Source organism: Antechinus flavipes, chromosome 2 (assembly GCF_016432865.1).
Source record: "Antechinus flavipes isolate AdamAnt ecotype Samford, QLD, Australia chromosome 2, AdamAnt_v2, whole genome shotgun sequence".
Classification (NCBI taxonomy): Eukaryota; Metazoa; Chordata; class Mammalia; order Dasyuromorphia; family Dasyuridae; genus Antechinus; species Antechinus flavipes.
This window is the reverse complement of record NC_067399.1, coordinates 162097454-162111652: the sequence shown is the minus strand read 5'-3', so window position 1 is coordinate 162111652 and position 14199 is coordinate 162097454. Positions and strand designations below refer to the sequence as shown.

The 14199-nt window shown below is 37.7% G+C and overlaps 1 long non-coding RNA gene across 1 annotated transcript; it reads right to left on the bottom strand.

Moving 5' to 3' along the window:
- Positions 1-5108: 5108 nt before the first annotated feature.
- Positions 5109-13154, bottom strand: LOC127552419 (uncharacterized). The gene is made up of 3 exons (XR_007951373.1): positions 12824-13154; positions 7716-7818; positions 5109-6039 (listed from the first exon to the last, which is right to left on the bottom strand). It is a non-coding gene; the product is annotated as an uncharacterized LOC127552419 (long non-coding RNA).
- Positions 13155-14199: the final 1045 nt, after the last annotated feature.

Genomic DNA, 14199 nt, shown 5'->3' with positions numbered 1-14199 from the left:
AAGCTTTTTATTTACAAAACCTATGCATGGATAATTTTTCCACATTGACCTTTGCAAAGCCTTCTGCTCTGAATTATTCCCTTCTTTCCCCCATTCCCTCCCTTAGATGGCAGGTAGTCCAAAACATGTTAAATATGTCAAATCCAATATATGTATACATATAAGTTATCTTGCTGCACAAGAAAAATTGGATCAAGAAGGAAAAAAAAAAACTGAGAAAGAAAACAAAATGCTATGAGAATGCTATGTTGTGGTCCACACTCAACTCTCATGGTTCTCTCTTGGGTGTAGATGGTTCTCTTCATCACTAAACAAATGGAATTGGTCTGAATCATCTCATTGTTGAAGAGAGCCACGTCCATCAGAACTGATCATTGTATAATCTTCTTGTTGCTGTGTACAATGATCTCCTGCTCATTTCACTTAGCATCAGTTCATGTAAGTCTCTCCAGGCCTCTCTGAAATCATCCTGCTGGTCATTTCTTGCAGAACAATAATATTCCATAGCATTCATATACCATAACTTATTCAGCCATTCTCCAATTGATGCGCATCCATTCAGTTTCCAGTTCCTTACCACTATAAAAAGGGCTGCCACAAACATTTTTGCACATGTGGGTCCCTTTCCCTTTAAGATCTCTTTGGGATACAGGTCCAGTAGTAACACTGCTGGATCAAAGAGTATGCACAGTTTGATAACTTTTTCAGCATAATTCCACATTGCTTTCCAGAATAATTGGATCTGTTCACAGTTTCACCAACAACGCATCAGTATCCCAGTTTTCCCACATACCCTCCAATATTCATCATTATCTTTTCCTGTTATCTTAGCCAGAGGTTAGGGAATCTTTGAGGACAACAGATAAAGAGTCAGTGGATAAAGAGAAGGTGGACATTATGGGGGGAAATAGGAATTATTGAAAAAATTAACTTATCAAATAAAACAAGTCGGGAAGGGATCCAGGAAACAAATAGAGGGGCTGGAATTAGCATTAAATTTTTTGGATCTATGTGTAAATGTGTATATATGTATGTACTTATATATAAATATGTAATATTTTGCAAACTTTAAAGAGCTATTTCAGAATCAATTGTTGTTATAACTATTTCCTAAGGATATTGGACTAAATGGCCTCTAAGAACTTTTCCCTTTCTGACATGCTGTGATTTCATGAAATTCTATAATTTTAAGCATCAAGACAGTGAAGAAGGATGATAAGCCATTCATATGAGGGCTTGTTCTCTCCTTAAATAGAGCTTCAATGCTTTGGAAGTGCTAGAGGCCAGGAACTGTTATCTATTTTTGTTTTTATCTGTTTCTTTTAGCAAAAAACAATCATCTGATCACTAACACTTTGGGTCACAAGATACTCTAAATTTAGCCATCTTAGTCTTTGAATAGTAGACACACTCTGCAGCCTAGCCTGACCACATTAAAAGCTTTTCCAGATCAGTTGAGTCTGCCAGTGTGTCATTAGCTAGCATCACCTTCCAAGGTAGAACTTATTATGCCTATTACATTCCTACCCTGCTCTTTTTAAGGTTTCTCACAGTATGCTTGTGACAAAGAAATATGGACTAGTTAATAGTAGTTAGATGGATTTGCAATTGGGTTGAATGAACCCAAAGCACAATCATTAATTGTTCAATGTCAACTTGGGAAGAAGATACTAACAGCTCAAACAGCTATATGGGCATTGTGCTTTTCAAAATTAGATTAATTTTTTAAAGATAAAAGCATAGAAGACTCATCATATTTGCAAGTGATTCAAAACTAGAAGGGCTAAGTAACAGAATTAGTGACACAGTCCAAGAAGATCTCAATAAGCTAGAATAATAGGTCAGATGAAAGCAAAACATAATAGAGCCAGAATTGTATGGCTAAATGTTTTACAAACAGTTCTCCAGGAGAGAAAAATGATGCAAGACAGACTTTTAAATTTAATCTACATTATTAATATTTTCTCCATTACTTTCTTAAGTCTAGACAATCTAAAAAGTAATAAATCAAGCCCTGGTTTGTAGTATTTGTTTATTTCTGAGGTTTAAGTGCTCAAGAACTTCCTTAGACAGAAAATTTAACAATTTGTTTGACCAAACAAGTTTGAATTATTTCGAGCTGACTCCAGAAGTCTTTTGAATAGAACCAAATGTAAAGCTCTCTCTATTTTTTTTTTTTTTTATTGATTTCACAAGTTTATTGTTGTCCTTCATTCCCAGAAAGGACCAAAATGTCTGGAATAGGGCCAAATGTAGGAGTCAGATTACAGTGTGTGCAACTGTGGCTGATTAGACCAACATAAGCTCAGCATGTTTCACCACAGGTTGGATACAACCAGGCCATGTGAAAATTTAGAATGGATTCTCTAAATTTGTGAATCTCATTTTTCTTTTGAGCTACTTTAATTAGAGCATAGCACCTTCTCTGATGAGGGCACATTATGCTGGGTAGTCCTATGCCAGTATCTCCCATGTAGCATAATCAATTCCAAAGTTTTTATAAGAGACATTGAGGGTGTCCTTGTATAGTTTTTTTTGACCATCATGTGAGTTCACTATAAAATAGTCTTTTTGGCAAGTATACTTTTGGCATTTGAACAATGTGGCCAGCCCAATAGAATTACACTCTCTGCAAAAGAGTTGGAATGCCTGGAAGTTTAGTTTGAGAAAGGACCTCAGCATATGATATTTTATCCTGCCAGATGATCTTCAGAATTTTCCTAAGACAATTCAAATGGAAGCAAATCAGTTTACTGATATGGTATAGCATACTGTCCAGGTTTCACAGGAATACAACAATGTAGACCTTCAATTTAGTAGTCAAATACCTCTTCTCTCCCACTGTTTCCCAAACACTGAGCTAGCTCTGACAATGCATACTCAATCTCATTATTAATGAGGACATTCTAGGAAAGTATACTTCTTATCCACAGTATCCAAAACTTCTCCGTTTACTGTAACCACATATGGGCGGTGTGGTGCTGGCTGATGGAGTACCTTTGTTTTCTTGGTGTTAATTGTTAGGCCAAAGTTAGTATAAGTAGCAGTGAATTATTCATACTTTGTTGAATCTTTTGCTTCAGAGCCTTCATTGAATGCATAATCCATCTACAAAGAAAAACATCAGGCACCATTTCCCTCTCCACTGTAGTCTTAGGTTGCAGCCTTTTCAAGTTAAACAATTTACTATTCGTGTGGTAGCTAACCTGGATTCCATATTCATCCTTACTGAAGATGTCTGACAACATTACTGAAAGAAACATGCAAAAAAGCATGAAAGCAAGCACAGAACTTTGGTGACTGGGAAAGTACAAGAGCATCATCCATTATTCAGAACTTGGGCAAACATGTCATTATGAAATTGATGTGAAATACTGATGAACTTCTTTAGGCAGCTAAGTTTTGACATAATTTTCCACAAGCCCTCACAATTGATTCTATCAAAGTCAATCTGGTCAGATTGATGAATATTGTATACAGACTTCTGTTCTCTTCCTGGCATTTCTCTTGAAGTTGTTGGGCAGTAAATATCACATTTACCATTCTTCAGTCCTTTTTAAGCCATTCTGGCTCTTAGATAGATAACCAACTTCCAGATGAAGGATTAACCTATAAAAGAGGACTCTGGCAGAATCCAGACTAAGAAAGAGACTCGTCTTATATCTGTCTCCATTCCACCTCATGATTATCAACTGGATAATCTATTTCCTTTATCTTTATAGAGATGGACAATGGAGGCAACCTTGAACTCCTTGGGGATAATCTTCTCTTCTGATATAACCTGGAAAATTTCCATCATCTTTTGCATGAGCAATCCCCACTTCTTTCCCTTCCCATCACCTTGTAAAAATCAGCACCAGGCACTTTGCCAAAGGAGAGGAGTCTACTGGCTCCAAAATCTCTTCTTCAGTTGCAAATTTGGCTACAGAGGGATTAACTTCAATCTGATGTAAATGATCAGTGGCTTCAGCATTGACTGATGATGGTTTATTGAAAATACTATGGAAGTGTTTAGTCCATCTATTCAGGATCATATCCTTATCATTGCATCCATGGTGCATCCATGAAATTTTATTGGATTTAGGCAAATGGAAGACAATGTTGGTGGTGAGATGGTCAGGAAATGCACAAGTCTTCAGTAGTAAGTGACCATTGCTGTTGCTGTTTCCAACTCCAATCCTCCGAAGTTTGATAATCTGTGTCTATTCTAGCATTAAAGTCACCTAGAATTATAACCTTGTCCTCTTTTGGCACATTGATGAGAAGAGTTTCCAGATCTTCATAAATTTTTTCTTTGATCTCATCAGGGTTTGTCATGGTTGGAGAATACTGAAGAAGTAAGTACACTGAAGATTGTGGCATAGCAATGTCCTGCACGTGGTGATTCCATTGTCATTCACTCCTTTTGGTAGGCATAAAGCTAGTTGAATAGATTTGTTTTGATTACAAAACCTACACCAACTTCATAGTGCTCCCATTTATTGTAGCCATTCCAGAAAAATGTGTATCCAGATCTGATTTCAGTAAGCTTTCATTTGATATCTTTTTTACTCAAGGCTTCTATTTGGATGTGATTCCTACTGATTTCTCTTGCAATGAGAGCTGTTCAACTTTTGGGTCTATTGGATTTTGTGCAGTTCAAAAGTGTGGGCACGTTCTACATACCAATGATGCGTGAAATCATTTTTGTAAAAGTTTTTGTTCATTATTTTTTGTGTTATAACCTCAGAGTGGGATCTGCACCTATTGCAGTGAACAGGTCAGGGTTGGGTAAGCAGACAATTTTTAGGGACCTTTTCTAGCCCCTTCCTCACATCCGGAGGTGAGCAATCCTTAAAAGTTCAGATGCTCAGGGGCAGCTGAGTCCCACTGTTGCTTCCAGTGAGAAGACAACCCTATGGCCATGGCTGTCTGTGTGCAGGATTGTGACGTCAACTCCTTCAGTATCCACACCTGTTGCTTCATCATTTGCCTATTGACACAGGACTTAAAGATAGGTAAAATTGGTAAAATGGTATGGATGATAGCTTTTGATTCATGTATAACTTGGATTAAAATGAGGCAGAGTTGCATGAAGTTATTGATTTAACTGCCTTTCCAGAGTCATCATCATCCAGAGGCAGGACAGAGTCAAGATGACTTATGTTGGCTCAAGATGCAGTGGATGACCTTATTGTCTTCAGTGTGTAACCAAGCTCTACATGTTCCAAAGCATCTGCTTCAGCTGCCCTCATGGCTATTGGAACAAATTGTTCTCATCTGTCTATTTCACCAGGAAAAGTCTTCATATGCTTGGGATAGACCCAAATCATTGAAGGGTTTGAGACCTTTTAGTTATTTTCAACCTGTCTGCCAAAAAAAGGGTGTGGCCACTATGAATGCTACAGCTTCTTAGAGTCACAGGTAAGAATTAAGTGACTCAGACACCAAAAGTGGAAAGAAATCCTGAAAAGGGCTCAGCAGCCTTCATGCCAAAAGTACCAGTCTTCCCTGAACACACCTTACACTTCAATTTCACAAGTACAATGTGAAGGAGAAATAGCTAGACAACAATTTCTGGTATTCTTGATGAACTGCAAGATCAATATGAATTTAAAAATGTGACATATGTTAGGTACATTCAGAAATACATTATTTAGAATATGGGACATAATAGTCCTATTCAGGTCATATCTATAGTGCTATGTTCAGGTCTGGACACCACATTTAAAAAATTTAATTTGTCTTTTCTTCTAATGAATAAATATTAATTTCCCTCCCTTTTATATGCCCCCATTGATTGAAAAAAAGAGATAAAACCATAATAAATATGCCATAATAAATAAATAACACATGTCCAACAATGTACATCTCATTCTGTATTTTAATTCCATCACCTCCTTGCCAGAAGATTGATAGGTCTTTAGTCCTCTGAAATCTTGGTTTGTGACTTCTTTGATTCTAAAGTCTTTCAAAGATTGTTGACATTTGTTTTCCCAATTCTGCTCACTTCTTGGCTTTGTATCAGTTAGTAATGATCTTCCCAGTTACTTCTGAAACCTGGACACCAGCATTGGAAAAGACAGAAGTTGGTACTCATTCAGAACAAAGCAACTAGAATAGTGAGAGAACAGAAGAATATGCTATATAAAAAGCAGCTGAAGGTACTAGAAATGTCTCCGAAGAAGAAAAGACTGGCTGTGAATAGAGCACTGACCCTGGAGTCAGGAGGATCTAAGTTCAAATCTTGCCTCAGACACTTGATATTTACTAGCTGTATGATCCTGAGCAAGTCACTTAACACTGATTTCCTTGCAAATGAGGAAAAAGAAGGAAGATGTTGAGAAGGAGGAGAAGAAAGGAGGCTAGAGAAGGGAGAGGATGAGAAAGAGGAGGAAAAAGCAGAAAAAAGGAGAAAGAGATTGAAGAGGAGAAGAAGGAGGAGGAGGAGAGGAGGAGGAGAAGAAGAAGAAGAAGAAGAAGGAGAAGAAGAAGAAGAAGAAGAAGAAGAGGAGGAGGAGAAGGAGGAGGAGGAGGAGGAGGAGGAGGAGGAGGAGGAAGAAGAAGAAGAGAGATTAGCTTCCTGCTTGCTCTTAAAGGGGAGAACTATATTCAGAGGATAGTCATTTCAGAGAGGTACATTAGCCTAGATGGAAGAAAAAAAATGCCAACAGTTAGAGTTAGCCTTACATGGAATGAAATGTTTTATAAAGCAATGGGTTCTTTTTTATTGAAGGAATTCAAAAGGATTGAAGGACCACTTGTTGGGAATGTTGTAAAGTAGATTCTTTGTTGAGGATAGGTTAAAATATGTGGCTTTTGAGATCCTTTCTAACACTTAGGTGTCATGTGATTTTGTAGGCTTCCATAAAATCACAGGTTTATAGATTAGCACTGACAGGATCTTATGCTTCCTGGAGTCCAACTCCTCTTACTTTACATATGGGAAAACCAAAGGTCAGAGATGTTAAATGATTTGCCCACATAGGCAGTATGATCAGAGATTGGATTTTAACTTTTATTTTCTAATTCAATACTCTTTTCCCTATATTGCGCTGTTAAGGTCTGACCAAATATATGATTTTTGCCCAGCCTTTGAGGTCTTTTGCCCTATGCCTTTAAATTCCATTTCTGTCAATATTTGTACCCTTTAAATTTTGCTGGTCTGATCATCCTTATCAAAACTTATTTATAATTTCTTTATTTTAGGAACACTTAATTTTCTGGAGATTCGGAATAGTATAGTATTCAAAACCTAAAAAGCAACCCAGTAGGAGTCAATGCATTGACCTTTATAACAAAGATCAGATCCCATAATTGGTCATCAGAAAAATCACTTTGTTCTTCAGCCATTCACATCAGCCCCAGGGCTCAGGGTCAGAAAAGAGCCTGTAGTGAGTTCTCCCAGGAAGAGCAAAGACTGTTATAACCATCAATTTTCTCCATGATATTTTGCTCCCTAGATTCTCTCAAGAGATTGGCATCTTATTTTTCTGAGTCTCCTGAGGGGATGGTATTTCCATGATGTTACTTTGGCGGATTTCAGTAGCAGACAAGCAATACAATATAGAACACTTAATCTAAACCACATGATAGTATCGAACAATCCCAATTTCAGTTCTTTTCATACCTTTTTCACTGCTTTAGATAAGCAATCAGTTTCCCCAAACCAGACACTGTATTGCTGCCTACCTTAATGGAACACATAGATTATTCCAGTCTGTCTCAGACTATACCTTTCTTGGAGAGATATATCCTCCTGGTATATGTGAAGGCTGGGTCAGGCTTGTATATAATTCCCACATCAGAGGCAAAATCTGTTCTCATTTCTTTTTTCTTCTAAGCATTAAACCACAAAGAGAAAAACAGATCTTAGTGAAATGGATGGGAACAATTGCAGCTTTTTTGCTTTCAAAGTTTTTTTTTTTTTTTCCCCTAGGTTTTATTGAGTCTTTAGCCAATGTAATTCTAACAATTCATGAAAAGATAAAACTTTGTTTTATATGGTGATATGGTGCCCAACAATCATGCTTTGATTTGTTTAATGTTTGTTGTAAAAAATAATTTCACTGCACATAAATTTCTTATTGTAATCGCCACTTGGGGGAAGGAGGCATAAACAAACTGCATGTTGTACATTTTGTTGCTTTATGTTATATAAATAAACCAAAATATTTATCCACCTCTGCTTTATGATGTATTCTCTTTTTAAACATTACCCTTCCTCCAAATTACCACAGCAAGATATTGGAAATATTTAATAAGGCCAATAAAGCAAATACAGATAAGCCAGAAAATGTATATGGGTCTGGGAGCTACAAAGATCTTCATCAGTTCTCCTTATAATTCTAGTTCCATAGCAGAGTTTCATTCCCAACTGTTTGCAGTCATATTTCTGTCACCCCCCAAAAGAAGCAAGCTTTATCATGATCAAGTATATGAAGCTTGGCTTGGCTAGAATATAATAATGCTGCCTCTAGGTTTGGCTCAATAAAAATAAACAAACCACCCATCAAAAGAAAGTAAATCATAACTTTTTAAGTGAAACCAAAGAAACCAAGATTGTAGGAGACTTTAAGAGGCCACATAAAGCTTTGAATATGATTCTCTTCCTAGAACATACCTCTAGCATTTCCTCCAGTGTAGGAGCTTTTACAGCTATTTGGTTAATTTGGTTAATATTCTTTAGAAGATACTAGCAAAGAGTACTCTAAACCAATTTCCCCTTCTGGATCATTGCTTTGCTATGATATAAGGGCTTGCATAGCTAAATGCAAACCTGAGCTGTGGCATGTAGAGATGTGACCTATCCAAGACGGATAGGTCAGAGGGGCAAGTTCTGACAAAAGGTGATCCATGGGAGATCCCTACTACTCCAAGTATTTTTGCCAAGAAAATCCTGTGGAAAATAGTGGAGGACATAAGGGTCTGCCAGGCATGCTATGGTCTATAGGGTCATGCAAAGTCAGATGCACTAAATGATTGAATAACAACAAAACAAATTTACTATGCTCCTGTTCTGGGTGGACTTTTTGTTACCTAGTGAGGCACTGAGACCCCATTCATTTTTCAAGATGGAATTGATATATGAAATTCAGTCTGTGAAAGTAAGATTAGGTGATAGACATGGTTATAGTATGGGCTTAGATCTATTTATTACTTATATGATGAAAATACCAATGCAGTCCCCATTGGGAGAGAGTCTCTGTTAAACAGGAGAAACCTTTGAAATAAGTACAGTGTATTCTTTCTTTCTGCTTGTAAACTGAGGTAATTTTTTTTTTTTTAGATCATATACTACATACTGACTCACTTCTCCCTCCTCTCCATAGAACACAGGTTCTAGCTCCCTCTGCTCATTGAAAATCATAAATAGGTACAGACAATTGGACCTGATTAAACTGAGAAGTCTACATGAGAGAAATAAACCTGGAGAGACATATTGAAAATAATTTGGTTGTTGGTGGGATAAGTATGCTCCTGTTTAAAGGACAAACCCCAGAGATAGGATGGTTTTCTATTTAATCCAATCCATATCTAAAGAACCTGTTTTACAAAATAACCAATGAATGATCAGCCAGCTGTTGTTCAAAGACCTCCAGAGAAGGGGAACTCACTACCTCCTGGGAAGCCTATTTCATTTTTATATAGCTTTTTCCTTACACCAAATCTTCATCTAAAATGCTGAAGAAACTGAGGCAAGATAGAAATTAGAAAGCTTTTAATATTTTATTTGAGAGGGAGAGATTGTGCTGGGGGCATGTTACCCCCAGGGCTGATATCTCAAAGCATCCATGGAATGTGAGTTCTCAATGACATATATGGCTCTAAGCTCAGGTAGCTAAACAATGGAAGGGGGGATTTGGTGGAATCCAAACTCTGGTGATTGGAAATCTCCAGGCAGGGACCATCAACCCAATTCTAACAAGTTGGGGGTTAGACCATTCTTACAAACTGGGAGGACTTAGGAGGTGTCCAACTAGAGCCAGAAAGTCTAAAACTAAGAAATATAGACAATGCCAATTAAGTATCTGAGATAGGACATCTGGAGTCTTATCTTCTGGAATGTCAGATCTCCACAGTCTTAATTATCTCAGTTCTAATGAGCAGAAAAGGAGGGTTGCAACCAGAGGGACTGAGGCAGAACAATTCAAGGAGCTGAGGCAGAACAATTGGGGAAATTGAGACAGAACAATTTAGGGAAACTGAGGCATGACAATTATGGAAACTGAGGTAGCACAATAAAAGGGAACTGTGGCACAACACATCTGCCTTGCCTCTTCTACCTATTGCTTCTAATTCTACTCTCTACTGCCAAACTGGAAAAGTTTGAGCTGTCCATCTTCCACATACCTTTTCAAATGTTGTAGTCATGTCCCTTTAATGTTTTTTTTTTCTCTTCTTTGAATTAAACATTCCTAGTTTCTTGAACTCATGTTTATGTGTCATTATTTCAAGGATTTTTATACCATTTTATTTGTTTTTTTTCTGCATGTTTGCCAATTTTTCATTGTCCTTCTTAAAATGTGGCATTCAGAACTGCACCCATATGTTGTTTAACCAGGGCAGAGTAGAATGGGATTATCACTTCCCTATGCCTCTCTGAATGTACTTTAAGATGGTATTATTTTACTTGGCTCCTATATCACATTGATGACTCATCTTAAGTTTGTCATCTACTAAAATTCCCAGAATTTTTTTTTTTTTCAGATGAACTTCTATGTAACCAAGCTTCCTCCATTTTACACTTAGGAAGCTGACTCGTTGAGTCTAAGAGTAATGCCTTATTCAATCCTCAATGCCAAGTTTGGAGGCAGTCCTAGAATCAAGCCACTTCCCTTCTATGTACCTCAGTTTCCTCATTTATAAAAAAGGAAGTTAGATTCTATCACTTCTAATATCCCTTTTAATCTTAAGATCTGAGACCCTATGAACATTAATGAATCCAATTACAAATGCAACAGGTATTATAACTATCCCTGACTTGAACTGAAAACTTCACTGGTAAAATTGAGAAGATGTGGACTCTTTTTGTAAAGTCAAAGAACTGAGGAAATGTAAAGGGAGGAAGAATGAGGCTGATGCAGCAAAAGGGATGGGTTAGTGCTAGAAGTAAATATCAAGAGTTCAAGGATAGAGAGATAAGAATTAAAAAGAAATGGCATCCAGTCACTAATCTTAACTTCATTTTTTTATTCTGTAAAGCAATCAGGACCTAAATAATGCCCAAATTGGAGTTGCAGAGAAATCATTGGTTCAGTCTAAAGTATGAAGGAACTTCACTGGGGAGGTTTGTAAAGTACTTTGTAAATTTCAAAACCCTATCTTAATGTTACTATCATTCCCCCAATAGAATATGTGTTCTTTGAGGGCAGGGATCATGTTTTTCCCTTTCTTTATATCTCCAGGTTTTAGGAATATAGTTATGTAAATAGTTTAGAAATATACTTAACCAATGCTCCTTGATCAACTAGTTTGTGTCAATGCACCAGGCTTGAGCCCCAGACAACACTATTTTCCTATGTCTACATAATTAAGGTTCTTTGTTAAAATATATGACAGTTTCTGAGAGAGAATTGAACTTTCCTACTGGGATCACAGGTTCATCAGGTAAAAGAAACATTTGGAATTAGAAGGAATCTAGTCATACCCATTTATTTTACCCTGCTAGATAAATGATTTACCCAAAGTTACAAAGGAAGTAAATGAAATTAGAGTTGGGATTAAAAGCCAGGTCCTCTGATTCAAGATAGAACAGTCTTTCTGCTGCCTCACCTACTAGACTGATAAAATAAGTAAGAGGGAAAACTGGGAGAACAGAAAGATGTTCTTGGAGAACCATAGAAAGCTTGGCAGTTTTCCAAATTTCCCTCTTGTGGTGGAGTGTATATAACTCCCACACTAAATCTGAGATTTCCCAATGGGTATTTATTTTGGTGAAGAGGTTCAGGGAGCCACCTATGGCCTAGCACCCCCAAGTCCTAGCCTTACACAGGCCAATCTTGGCCTTATTCAAGAAAGAACACTGACTCTTTGGTTTATATTGCTCTGCCTCCCTCTGACCCTACTCCAAAGTTTTAATATAATTCTTGACTAGACAACCATAAATGTTAGTAGAAAAGATCCCCAAAATTCTATATAATAATACTGGCTAAGTTTTATGTAATTTTAAGCTTTTAAAAGCAATTTGCATATATTATCTCATTTAAGTCTTAAAACTACCCTGTAATATCAGTGCTCTTATTATCTCCATTGAATCTGAATAATGGCCCAAGTAGGAAAGCAGGACTTTTCAACTTCAAGGCCAGCATTTTACCTATGACTCTCTCCCAGGTGACAAGTGTTTGAGGAAGGTCTTCCTGACTCCAAGTCAGGATCTTACCCGGATCTTATACCCTGAATCATCTAGCTGCCTCTATTAATATTCTTCCTAAACTGTGAATGAAGCCCATACTTCCTTTATTATCCAACAAAAATCCTGTTTTTCCCAACACCTCTTAATTCAAGTGCCTCTTCTCTAATTTTCCTGCTTATATCTTGCTTTGTTTGCATGTTGTTACTCCAATGGGATTGTAAACTCCTTGAAGGTATGAAATATCTTTTGCTTTTTTTATATATCCGCAGTATTTAGTGTGGCGCCTGACAAACAGTAAATATTTAACAAATATTTATTTATTGATTAACTGATAATACTAAAAACAGGAAACAAAAAACAAAATGCAAAGTATTAAAAGGCATTCATAAATGATTCAGAAAACATAAAAAACTCAGGTCTCTCCATGAATACTGTCGAAAACACAAATAGGAATCACAATAAGCCATAAACAATTCAGATCATTAGTACCTCTCTGATAGATACTCCTTCCATCCAGAATCAGAAGTTCTTCAGACTCCTGGCTACCCAATGGTTTAGACTCCTGAAAGAAGGAAACAATTCAAAGATGAGGCTGCTAGATAAGGATCACCTAAATGTTCAAAGGAGTCTCTTAAAAATCCACAGACTCATGGATTCAGTCTGATGATACTGCTTGGAGTACTTGGACTCCCTAGAAACGAAATATATGGGAAATATAAATATGACCCCAAACCAAGAAGCAGGTATATTTTCCTAATGTCACCTGCATATTAAGGACAATTGTGGAATCTAGACAGATTTTGTATCAAACAGACAATTTCAAGTTTGAGAAGTATTGGAATAAGATACAGGGACCTCATCAGCCCTCTAGACCAACTCATAGCCCACAGAAAATCCTACAGATGAGTCGCCCTTTGAAGACCTTGCTTATGAGGAAATCACTAGGTTCCCCAGTAGGTTGTCACTCTGGGGCATTCACTGACTTGATAGTCAAATCAACGTACTGGTCAGTAAACATTTATTAAGTGCCTCCTATGTGCCATAAACAGTGCTAAGTGTGGGGCTATTAAAAAGGGTAAAAGTTTATCTTTGCTTTCAAAAAGCTTACACTCTACCGGAGAGTGTTGATAATACATAAACAGTGACTTTAAAACAAGATAGAGACAGAATAAGCATTTAATAAATGCCAACTATATGCCAAATTCTTTGCTATTTGAAAGGCAAATGCAAGGTTCTTGCTTTCAAGATCACCATCTAATCAGTGGTGAGGGTGGGAGGAGCCAACATGTGAGCGATCTTTTGCATATGAGGTAAATATAGGGAGGAGTAGGGGAAGGGCTAGAGGGATGATCTCTGATTGGAAGGCTTTAGGAAGGGAAAGGTGCTTTTGGGCCCATTGCAGCGGAGCCTTGAAGGATGGAGAGAATTTGTATATCCAAAAAAGGGAAGAGGAGGGACTGACAGGTCCGCGAGCCTGCCATTTTCTCTTTTAGTTTTTCAGTCATGTCCATCACTTCAGGATCCCACTTGGAATTTTCTGGGAAAAGCTACTGGAGTGATTCGCCATTTCCTTCTCTGGCTCATTTTACCGAGGAGGAAACTGAGGCAAACAGGATGACGCGACTTGCCCAAGGTCACGCAGCTCCTAAGTGTCTGAGGCCACATTTGAACTCTGGGAGTTGCCAGACACTCTCCCTTGCACCAGCCAGTTGTCCATTTTCTTTCTGAAATCCCCCCTTTTCTCTGCCATCATTCCCAACTCCCTGCACCCCGCCCCATTCAGCTACTCGAATGCAGCTCTCCCACCCCGACTGGAAGCGCCAGCGCGCCTCCGTAGATCCAGAGGCTGATGGCAAGCGGGAAAT